Source organism: Peromyscus maniculatus, chromosome 13 (assembly GCF_049852395.1).
Source record: "Peromyscus maniculatus bairdii isolate BWxNUB_F1_BW_parent chromosome 13, HU_Pman_BW_mat_3.1, whole genome shotgun sequence".
Lineage (NCBI taxonomy): Eukaryota > Metazoa > Chordata > Mammalia > Rodentia > Cricetidae > Peromyscus > Peromyscus maniculatus.
The window spans coordinates 24255317-24267514 of record NC_134864.1 but is presented as its reverse complement, the minus strand read 5'-3'; the positions used below and the strand labels follow the sequence as shown (position 1 = coordinate 24267514).

General features: G+C 47.9%; 1 pseudogene across 1 annotated transcript; it reads left to right on the top strand.

The window, feature by feature from the left end:
- The first annotated feature begins 2232 nt into the window (after nt 1-2232).
- Nucleotides 2233-9949, top strand: LOC143268284 (putative sperm motility kinase W pseudogene; annotated as a pseudogene). Its single transcript, XR_013044016.1, has one exon. The product of XR_013044016.1 is annotated as a putative sperm motility kinase W pseudogene (transcript).
- Nucleotides 9950-12198: the final 2249 nt, after the last annotated feature.

Sequence of the window (12198 nt, the reverse complement as noted above, 5' to 3'; positions counted from 1 at the left end):
AAATAAAAGCTCTTTGCTTTACATGTGGAATTAGATCTCCTTGGAGGTCTTTTGGGGGTTCCCATGATCTGGGCATAACAGCTGGGAGATAGTGTGGATAATCAGTACACACCACCACAACCACAACTACACCTCACACCACCACCATTATCATCACATCTGCTATATTCCTACTAAAGAAACACTTAACAACCACTACCATAACCACTTATTATCCTACCAACTTCTTAGAGACACTGCCACTTCTCAGTCTGCAGAACAGGAAGGAAATAGACTCTGACTGAGAGTGAGAAAGAAGTAAGAGAAACTCCATTTAAAAGAAAACTTCATGTCTAGAAATACTAACATAAAAGCTGAACCAAGTTTCAGAGACACAGACACCAACCTAAGACTCCAGTCAAGGCTACTCCCTGCCCTCCAGGGTGGGTAAGCTGCTGGCCAAGGAATAGCTAAAACAAAGGCTTAATCCATCAAAGTCTCCAACAGTACTGGGAGAGTCTCCAAACATATTTGGTTTTCTATAGTTCTTCTCTTGGCTAAATGTTCCTGTTAACTGACGTGTGACCCTGTGATGGGAAGGCTTGTGCCCCTTAGCCTTCAGTTTTTCCTTTAAAAACCCTTCATTCTGAGAGCTCAGGGCCATCCTCCTTTACCTGGCTAGCCAGTGTGTTAGACGTGGACCAAGGCTGGGCTTACATGTTTTAATAAACCCCTTTGTACTTGCTCGGGATATTGGCTCTGTGGTGTCCTGCTTGGGGGTCTTGCTACATGGGCACAAGAGGAGGCAGGAATACTGGCTGGGTTTTGTCAACTTGACGCAAGAGTCACAAAAAGGAGGAAACTGAGAAATCGCCTTCACCACTTTGTCCTGTGGGCATGGCCATGGGCCACCTTCTTAAACACGGATAAGGCTCTTCCAGTTCCCTGTGGGCGGTGCCAGCCCTGGGCAGTGGTCCTGAGTCATATGAGAAATCAAGCTGAGCAAGTCATGGAGAACAAGTCAGTAACTTTCCCCCATGCTTCTTGTCTCTGCTCCTGCTTGAGTTCTTACCCCGACTATCCTCAGTGATGGGCTTTGAATGGGATATGCAAGCTAAATAAATCCTTTCTTCCTAAGATGTTTTTGGTCATGGTGTGGGACAGCAGGCAGCTGGATGGTGGTCCCACCACCGATAAAGAAACCATAAAATGCCCTCGTCCATTGCTTTAGGCGGAGGAGTTGCGACTTGTGATGGAGAAGATGAGCAGGATTCAGAAGATGGGTCAGGACAGAGTGGCCATTTTACTTTGGTCACTCAGTTCCCACCAGTCCTTATGAGCTAGTTTATGTTTGTCTCAAATAAAACAAGAGCTTGGCCTCTGACTGAGAGAAATGATCCTGTCCCCCAAATGGAGTGACTCTCAGGAACTGTGAGATAGGAATGACTGGAGACGGTTGGAGAAGCAGACAGGAGGCTGCAGCCATGCTCTAGGAGTTGTCCAGGACAATGGTTCTAAGGTCAATCAGTACCCAGGATCACAAGGTAGAAATTCAGATCTCCTATCTATAAGAAGCTCAGACATCATAGGAGTTTCCTAGAACTACTTGAGGTCAACAGGCATGACAGGAACCTAGAGCCCTTCCCCACTCCCAACCTCCTCACTACCTCCTCAGATAGAGTAAGTCCATGCCCAGAGACACCAGGGGGCCTCCTCCTACTCTCTGGGAGTTCATATTTAATGTGGCCTTTAGTCAACACTGGAAGCAAACTGCTGGGCCAGGCCTGGGACTAACAGGTTCAGGCTAGAGAGTGGCCAAGCACTCCCCATGCCATGGATCTTCCTGCCTTTAGTCCCCTGCTGGTCCCAAGAACAGAAGACTGTAAACATGGCTTTGACAAGTCCCTAATGACTTTGCCTCTCTACAGGAGACCTGTTCAAAAGGTACCTCATCCTCAAAAAGCCAGAAATGATTTGAGGTACACAGAAGCCAAGGACAAAGTCCACTGAAGACTGTGCTGGCTGTAATTTGTAGATGAGATAATATCCATCTGCCTGTCTCATCCACTGAAGCAGAAGCTGGTGGAGACTAACCTCATTTTCATGAGAAGGAGAAAGGTACCTGGGGCACAACATGAAGCCAGCCACTGTGGGCTATAGATAGCCTGCTGTGATTGGTCCATTTCTCACTCTGACCTCACAAGGAGCAACTGTGAGGCATGAGGGTCCTGTATATAAGGCCCTGGGCTGGGCTGCAGCTCTGTCCCTACAGAGTGACTTAGGTGACCTGTGGGACTCTCATAGCTATCTGGTTAGTTGTTGAGCTGAGACTTTGCCACCACCTGTCTGCACAGGAGCACATTGACCACCTAGCCTCATGGACTGCCATCCCAACACCAAGAGCCTGAACAGCCAATATATGGTCCTATTTCCCATCAGCCACAGTGCATTTGGCTCTGTGCAGCTGGCCTACCATCGCCTCACAGGCATTCCGGTGGCAATCAAAGTGATAGAAAACCTCGAGGAGGACCTCCGGTTCATCATATCTGAGATGATGGCCCTCGAAAGACTGCACCATCCCAACATCATTTGCCTCTTCCAGGTGCTGGTAACACCAGAGCAAATCTACTTCATCACGGAGTTTGCCCCGGGAGGAGACTTGTTCCAAAGAGTGACAGAGGAGGGCAGGTTGCAGGAGGAAGAGGCACAGAAAATATTCTGCAGATCATGTCAGCCATCAGGTATTGCCATGACCTTGACATCGTCCATCGAGACCTGAAGCCCGAAAATATCCTCTTTGATGAAGAGGGCAATGTGAAGCTGGCAGACTTTGGCCTCGCCACCAGTTGGAGAGCTGGAACTCTACTACACCAGCAATGTGGGACCAAGAGCTTCAATGCCCCAGAACAGGTCCTGGGGTTGGGCTATGATGGGCAGAAGGCAGATGTGTGGAGTCTGGGTGTGCTGCTGTATTTGGTCACCACCGGGAACCACCCCTTCCAAGGAGACACCATGGAAGAGATCGAGGGGAAGATCGTCACAGGCACCTATGATATTCCAGCTCACGTCTCTGGGCAACTGGAAAATTTAATTCACCAAATGTTGACAGTTGCCCCAGAGAGGAGGCCCTCCATTGAAGACCTTCAGCAACATCCATGGGTTATGAAGTGGAAAGAAAACATCCCAAGTGAAACCTTGTTAGATCCGAAGGTTTTAGACACACTCTCTGACCTCGGCTTTAATATGATTGACGTTTTGGAATCCCTGAAAAGAAACAGATACGATGAGTTGATGGGGACATACCTAATCATCAGAGAGCAGGCCCGCAAGGGGCTGCCCCTTGAGTTCGGCTGCAACACCTCAGTCAAGTCTGTGGACGTTGGAGCTGGGCCTCCTGCGTCCCTAGTATATCCCTCTGTCTCTGGTCTTCCCCAAAACGGAGGGCCAGTGAGCCCACCTTTGGCCTCCTCCACACCCAGCCCTCACACCAGCCCCTGTCTGTTGTGCCTGCAGCCCCAGGGCAGAAGGTGGCCAGAAGTGCCTCCATGCCTGTACATTATCCCCAGAAGAAGAGCCCCACGTGGAGCTCTGCCACCCTATCCAGAGGTGAGACTTCTCTGAGTGTCTGCAGAAGCATATCAGAAGAAGAAACTCCTCTGTCCCCTGGAAATGACTCTGACATGGAAAATGCACTGAACCCTCAGAGCATCGGGTGCTTCCAGAGACTTTGCAAGAGAATCAGGGCCTGCTTCTCCAGATTATGCTGCTTCTCGGGGGATCAAGAGACACAAGTCCAACCCATGTTCAACAACAAAGTGGCTCCCGCAACAGAGACAGGATGAAGAGCCCAAGGAACTGGGCATGCAGGTTTGAGAGGGTACATATGTGCTTTGCATTTTATTTTCTCTGCCTTTTCATCGAAAAATCAGAAATGTACATGTTTGTTTTTTGGGGTCCAATGGGATGTTCAGATGTATTTCTACACCAGCTGGATTAAACCCTGCCACTTAGCATACCTCCTCAGGAAGAAATCCTGCTGAAACATACTCAGGTGGTGTCTGATGTAACTGAACTAGCAGAAGACACCAAAGACTGTGATCAGAGTGAGGTGGGTGGTGGGTGTTGTGCTGTGGAGCTGTTGTCCACAGGGAACAGATGTTCATATAGAAGACTCTGCTTGGAGATCTAGGACCTGAAAGAATGACTATGGTCAAAGCCCAAAGGGCAACTTCAACGTCCCCCTACAGTTCAACTGGACAGGCAGAGTGTGTCAAGACCTGTGAGGCCTGATGTCACATTGAAGAGGTCAACTGTGGGAGGCTGAGCTGGATCCCAGTTCCTGCATACCCTGGGCACCCAGTCTAGACGAGATGTTTGCATTGTCACAGCACTCTCTACCGTGGCATTCCGGGAGAATGTCCTCAAAGGACAGAGGTTGATTACAAAAGATCCATCAATTTCCAATCCTCAGTCTTTCACATCTGAGGAGCCTGGAGGAGGAGACTCTACTGATTTTTTCATGGCAGCCATGTGACTTAGATCCTTGTATTTCCTGGGCATTATGTTCTCAATTGTGGGATCTCTGACTACAAAGTCAGGTGGTTGATTGTTGCTGAGGGTCATGCCTGTCTAGAACAAGACTTGACTGGAAAAACAAGGTCAATTCTCTCACCTAAGCAAGGGATGAAGAAGGTATGTGAGGCCATCGTGTGTAAGGAAGAAATGTCCTGATGCAATCTTATGTGATGATCTGGTGCCTGGCAGAGGGACTATGGTCAAGGCTCAAAGGAGAACCTCAAGATCTCCCTGCAGTTCAGGTGAACAGACAAGAAGTAATGAACTCTGACTTCTGATAGCACAGAGTGTGGCATCCACCAGGTGTTGTCACAAGCATCTGCAGATGAAAGTCTGGATAGTCAGTGTCTCCTGCTGCATATCCAGTCCATGGGACACTGGGCAACCCAAGAGGTCATTGTGATTACAGTGCCACAGGAGTCTCCATGGGGAACTAACTCCATTCTCAAGAGCAGAGGACACTGGGATAGCCATCCAAAGCATCTGATGATCAGGCAAGAAGCACTCATGGTGCCTTTTAGCCATACATGCCAAGAAGAAAATAAACTCATTGTCATGGGGCACTAACGCTGGTCCTTTTTCTCCTTCTGTCCTCCATGTGTTCTATGTCCAATCACCCAGAAGACATTTCCCTACAACAGTCACAGTAGAACCATGAGCCAGAATTTGGGAAACACTGTTGGGATGGGTTTTTGGACCTCTCTGTCTTTCCATGTCTGTATGGACATTTTGGATGTGTGCAGTCTCTGGAAGGTCCCATGCCAACTGCAGGTGGGGTGAGCTGGGGGCTTTGCCACCATCTAATGCAGAAGCCCTTGTGCCAATATGTGGTCCTGTTGACAAGACTATTCTGCCTTTCAAGCCGACAGGCTGATTCACCTGTCTCCATATCAACACAGCCCAGCATGCCCTTCTACGTACTTCTGTCACTAAGAGAAGAAGGACTTTGACAGTAGGAAGTGGGAAGGGAAGACATCGTGAGGCCCAGCTGTACCTGGGAAGTTGACAGCAAACACACCAATTCCCCCTTCAGACCTGCTTTCTATACTAGTGTCCTTGTACCGAAGCTCTGTCACAGAGAAGGCAACAATTTCTCCCTCAATCTCTTTCAGCCGTCATTCTGAGCCTTCTAAATATGAAGAACCTAGTGTAGGGTCTCTCTAGATGTGTCAGAGGGAGGCCCTGTGACCTGGGTCACTGCATCTTTGGAATTTTTGTTCCAGGTGTGGGATGTCTGACAGAGCTGGGCTCAAAGTTCTAGCCATGCAGCCTCTTTCTCACTTCCTGGCATGTCCCTGCTCCAGTCCCCCTATAGTATCATGGGAGTGGTTCTTCCTCTACAGCCCCGACCCCATTCTTGCCGACAAGGAATGAGAGAGAAGAAAATATTCGGGGAGATCTTATAAGCCATCAACATTTGCTATGACCTTAACATCGTCCATCTAGACCTGAATTCTGAAAATATCCTTCTAGATGAAGAGGGCAATGTGGACTTTGGTATAGACACCAGAAGCAGAACTGGCACTGTACTGCAAGGGCAAAGTGCAACAAAGACCCTCAGTCCCCAGAACTGGTACCGGGAGAGGTCTAAGATGGGAAGAAGGCCTATGTGTCCTCTGAACGTTCTGCTCTATTTTATCACCACCGAGTACGACACCTCCCGAGGAAACACTCTGGAAGAGATCGAGGAGAATATCATAAAAGGGACCTATGACATTCCAGCTCATGTCTCTGGGTCACTTGAAAATGTAATTCACTAAACGCTGACAGTTGCGACAGAGAGGAGGCCCTCCACTGAAGAACTTCAGCAAAATCCATGGCTCATGAAATGGGCAGAAAACATCCAAAAAGACACCTATTTATATCCCAATGTCCTAGACACACTGTGGTCTTGGGTTTGATATCAATGCCATTGTGTAATCCTTTGTAAAGAGAAAATGCAATGAAATGATAGGGACATACCTCATCATCAAAGAGCAGTCACACAAGGAGCTCTGTTTTGCACTTGGCTGCACCACCTCAGCCAAGTGAGTGGACCTTGGAGTTGCCCCTCCCCCTTCCCCAGTTCATCTTTCTCTGGTCTTCACCTAAAAAAAGGGGGCCAGTGAGCCCACATTTGGCCTCTTTCACACCCAGCCCTCACACCAGCACCTGCCTGTTGTGCCAACAGCACCAGGGCAGAGGGTGGCTAGCAGTGCCTCCATCCCTGTACGTTGTCCCCAGAAGAAGGGCCACAATGATGGTTATGCACCCTGTTCAGTACTGTGGCTGCCCCAATTATCTCCAGCGACATATTGGAAGAGGAAATGACCTGACACCTGGGCCAGCTTTCGACATGGTAAAGGCATCATCTCTTCTGAACATCAGGTGCTTCAAAAGACTGCAGGAGAGAATCACGCATTGCCTGTCAACAGTGTGCTTCTTCCCTCAGGCTCCAAACACACAAGCCCACCCTATGTTCACCAATAAAGTGGCTCCCCTGAAAGAGGCAACCTGCTGAGCCCAGTGAGGAATTGGGCAGGCAGGTATTGCCTATGCTATCTTTCCCTGCATGCTTTTCTCTGTAGCAACACTAGGTTTCAGACTTCATTTCCCAAGCTGCCTTTCTCTATATTGGCATGCCACTACAAACTACCTTTCCCATAGTGCCTCTCATGTCCACCACTTCCATTTCCCTTTACATGACTAAAGTTTCTAAAGTCACATTTCAGCTTTAACATGGGAGGTTTGAGTCAAGACTTTTGCTTTTGGACTGTCACAGGAGATAGGAGATGTCTGTTCTCCCTGAGCTGGTTTCGTTATATTTTTTTCTTTGCTGACACTTTCCCTGGAGTGAGTGGGGCCTTATTCGAGGAAGGTGCTTTTGTGCCCCAAGGAAAAAAATCACTGGGAACTTGCTCATCTCCCCCAGCCAGTCAGTAAAAAGAAGTGAAAGCACTCAAAACAAAGCTTTCCTCCAGTTCCTTCAGAGAGACTCCCTCCCAACAGCTCTGGGTTTGCTCCCAGTTCATCTTTTTCTACATAAACAGCCACAGGCTGTAGGAAAGGCTGAGTCCATCAGCTGGATAGCAGAAGAGCTCACAATGTGGAGAACCAGGCTCATTCACCCAGGACATTTGTAGAAGCTCCATCTGCAGTCAGTGCATTATGCTTGCCAGGATTTCCTGAGCCCACAGAGACATCATGGTGGGGTCCTGCTCAGGTTTTTGTCAAGTGTGGTGTCCTCTTATTTTTCAGCCTTCAGTCTAGGAATCAAGACAAAGAGGGGCAAATGTACAGAGTCTGACAGGGACCTCCTTGTAAATAGTCACCACTGGAGCATACACCAGGCCTAAGTGATGGAGGGAGCTGTTCCCTTGGGACACTGTACATGGCTGGAAGCAATTAGGGGACTTCTAGAGAGGACAGAGTGAGACAGTGAAGGGGGAAGGTGCCTGGGGCCATACATGGAAACTGTCATCATGGGCTATATACAGCCTACTGTGATTGGTCCATTTCTCCGTCAGACCTCACTGTGAGGGGTGAGTGTCCTGTATATAAGGCTGTGGGCTGACAGCAGTTCTGTCCCTACAGACCAGGGCGCTGATTTCAGTAACCTGTGGAATTTTTTCACTGCTATCTAGCTTGTTAGTTGTTGAGTTGTGGCTTCACAAAGATCTGTCTTGCATAGAAACTCAGTGACCACCCACTCTCATGGCCTGCCACACCTAAAAGAAGAATTTGCCAAGTCTATACATGTTCCTACCTACCATCGGCTAGGGTACATTTGGCTCTGTGAAACTGGCCTATCATCACCTCACAAGCACCCATTGTCAATAAACTTTATAGACAGATAACCTAGAACAGGACCTCTGGTTATTGTGTTCGATGGAAACCCTGGAAAAACTACACCATCCTAACATAATTTGCCTCTTCCAAATTCTTATAACACCACAACATTTCTTTGTGACTGAGAAAACTTGTTCCAAGAGTAAGGGAAGACGGCAGGCTGAGGGGGAAGAGGCACAGAAAACATTCGGGCAGATCTTGTCAGGCATCAAGTTTTGTCATGACTTGACATCGTCCATTGAGACCTGAATTCTGAAAATATCCTTCTAGATGAAGAGGGCAACGAGAACCTGGCAGACATTGGTCTTTCTACCAGAAGTAGAGCTGGCACTGTACTGCAAGGGCAATGTGGAACCAGGACCTTCAGTGCCCCAGAACTGGTACCCAGGAGAGGGTTATGATGGGAAGAAAGCAGATGTGTGGAGTCCGGGTGTGTTACTCTATTTTATCACCACCTGGTACCACCCTACACAGGAAGCACCCTGGAAGAGATCAAGGAGAATATCATAAAAGGGACCTATGACATTTCAGCTCATGTGTTTGGTTAACTTGAAAACACAATTCACTAAATGCTCACAATAGCCCCCCAGAGTCCCTCCATTGATGATCTTCAGCATCATCCCTGGCCCATGAAATGGTAAGAAAACATCCCAAGTGACATCCACTTAGATCCCAATGTGCTAGAAACACTGTCGTCTTGGGTTTAATATCAATGCCATTGTGTAATCCTTTGTAAAGAGAAAATGCAATGAAATGATAGGGACATACCTCATCATCAAAGAGCAGTCACACAAGGAGCTGGGGTTTTCACTAGGCTGCACCACCTCAGCCAAGTCTGTGGACCCTGTAGTAGCACCTCCCCCATCTCCAGTGCACCTCTCTATCTCTGGTCTTCAGCTAAAACAAAGGGCCTGTGAGCCCACCTTGGCCTCTTCTACACCCAGTCCTCACCACAGCACCTGCCTGGTGTGCCAACAGCACCACGGCAGAAGATGGCCAGAAGTGCCACCATGGCTGTACATTGTCCCCAGAAGAAGGGCCCCACATATAGCTATGCACCTATCAAGAGCTGGGAAGCCCCAAGTATCTACAGTGGCACATAGGAAGAGGAAATGACCCGGCACCTGTGCCAGACTTTGCCATGCAAAAGTAATCGCCTCTTCTGAACATGGGTTGCTTCCAACTTTTCTGTCAAAAGTGTGCTGCTTCTCTCGGGCTCCAAACACATAAGCCCATGCTATGTTCACCAACAAAGTGGCTCCTCTGAAAGACGTAACCTGCAGAGCCCAGTGAGGAATTGGACAGGCAGGTATTGCCTATGCTGGCTTTCCCAGCATGCTTTTCTCTACAGCATCACTATGTTTCAGACTTCATTTCCCAAGCTGCCTTTCTCTATATTGGCATGCCACTACAAACTACCTTTCCCATAGTGCCTCACATGTCCACCATTTCCAAATTCCTTTCCATGACTCAAGTTTCTAAAGTCACATTTCAGCTTTAACATGGGAGGTTTGAGTCAAGATTTTTGCTTTCACCACAGGAGATAAGAGATGTCTGTTCTCCCTGAGCTGGCTTTGTTATTTATTTATTTTTTTCTTTGCTAACACTTTCCCCAGAGTGAGTGGTGCCCAAAGGAAAAATCACTGGGGACTTCCTCCTCTCCCCCAGCCAGTCAGTAAAAAGAAGTGAAAGCACTCAAAACAAAGCTTTCCTCCAGTTCCTCCAGAGAGACTCTCTCCCAGACAGCTCTGGGTTTGCTCCCAGCTCACTCATTTCTCACAAACAGCCAGAGGCTGTAGGAAAGGCTGAGTCCATCAGCCGGACAGCAGAAGAGCTCACAATTTGGAAAGCCAGGCTCATTCACCCAGGACATTTTTAGAAGCTTCTTCTGCAGTCAGTGCATTATGCTTGCCAGGATTTCCCCAGCCCACAGAGATATCATGGACAGTTCCTGCTCAGGTTTTTGTAAAGTGTGGTTTTCTGTTATTTATCAGCTTTTTGTCTCAGAAAGGAGACAAAGAGGGACAAATGTGCAGAGTGTGACAGGGACCTCCTTGTAAGTAGTCACCATTGGAGCACACACCAGGCCAACGTGATGGAGGGAGCTGTTCCCTCTGGACACTGCACATGACTGGAAGCTACTAGGGGACTCCTGTTGAGGACAGAGTGAGACAGTGAAGGGGAAAAGTGCCTGGGGTCTAACATGGAAGCTTTCACTCTGTGGTATATATACCCTGCTGTGATTGGTCCATTTCTCTGTGAGACCTCACTGTGAGCGATGAGTGTCCTGTATATTAGGCTGTGGTCTGGCCTGCAGTTCTGTCCCTATAGACCAGGTAACCTGTGGAACTTTTGCACTTCTGTCTAGCTTGTTAGTTGTTTAGTTGCAGGTTCACAACTGTCTGCATAAGAGCACATTGACCACATAGCCTCATGACCTGTGCGCCCTAAAAGAAGAACCTGAAAAGTCAATACATTCTCTTAGTTACCATTGGCTAGGGTGCATTTGCCTCTGTGAAACTGGCCTATCATCACCTCATAGTCAGCCTTTGGCCATAAATGTTATGACTACTTAGAGCAGGATCTCTGGTTACCGTGTTAGATGGCGACCCTGGATAAACTACACCATAACATAATTTGCTGCTTCCAGGTTCTTACAACAGAACAACATTTCTTTGTGACTGAGAAAACTCGTTCTAACGAGTAAGGGAGGAGGGCAGTTTGCAGGAAGAAGAGACAGAGAAAATATTCGGTCAGATCTTGTTAGGCATCAAGTTTTGCCATGACCTTGACATCGTCCATCTAGACCTGAATTCTGAAAATATCCCTCTAGATGAAGAGGGCAATGTGAAGCAGGTAGTCTTTGTTATCTCCACCAGATGTAGAGCTGGCACTGTACTGCAAGGGCAATGTGGGACCAAGACCTTCAAACCCCAGAACTGGTGCTGGGAGAGGGCTATGATGAGTAGAAGGCAGATGTGTGGAGTCAGGTTGTGCTGCTCTATTTTATTACCACTGGGTACTACCTGTTCCAAGAAAGCATGTTGGAAGAGATCGAGGGGAATATCATAAAAGAGAAACTATGACTTTTCAGCTCATGTCTCTGAGTATCTTGAAAAACTAATTCACTAAATGCTCACTGTTGTTCCACAACGGAGGCCCTCCACTGAAGACTTTCAGCAACATCCATGGGTCAATGAACAGGAGGAAAACATCCCAAATGACACCTACTTATCCCAGTGTCCTAGAAACACTGTAGTGTTGGGATTAATATCAATGGCATCTTGTAATCCTTTGTAAAGAGAAAATACAATGAAATGATGGGGACATACTTCATCATCAAAGAGCAGTCACACAAGGTGCTGGGGTTTTTGCTTGTCTGCACCTCCTGAGCCTAGTCTGTGGACCTTGAAGTTGCATATCCTCCATCCTCAGTTCATCTCTCTATCTCTGGTTTTCACCTAAAACAAAGGGCAGTGAGCTCACTTTTGGCCTCATCCACATCCAGACCTCAAAACAGCACCTGCTTGTTGCGCCAAGAGAACCAGGGCAAGGGGGCTAGAAGTACCTCCATCCCTCTATGCTGTAACCAGATAAAGAACCTCACTTATACCTATGACCCATATCCACAGCTGCAGCTGCTCCATGTTATCTACAGTGGTATATTGGAAGAAGAAGAAAAGACACGACACCTGGGCCGGACTTTAACATGGAAAAGTCTTCCCCCCTTGTGAACATCAGGGGCTTCAAGAGACTGCACAGGGAATTAGGACTTGTCTGTCAAGAGTGTGCTGCTTCTCTAGGGCTCCAAACACA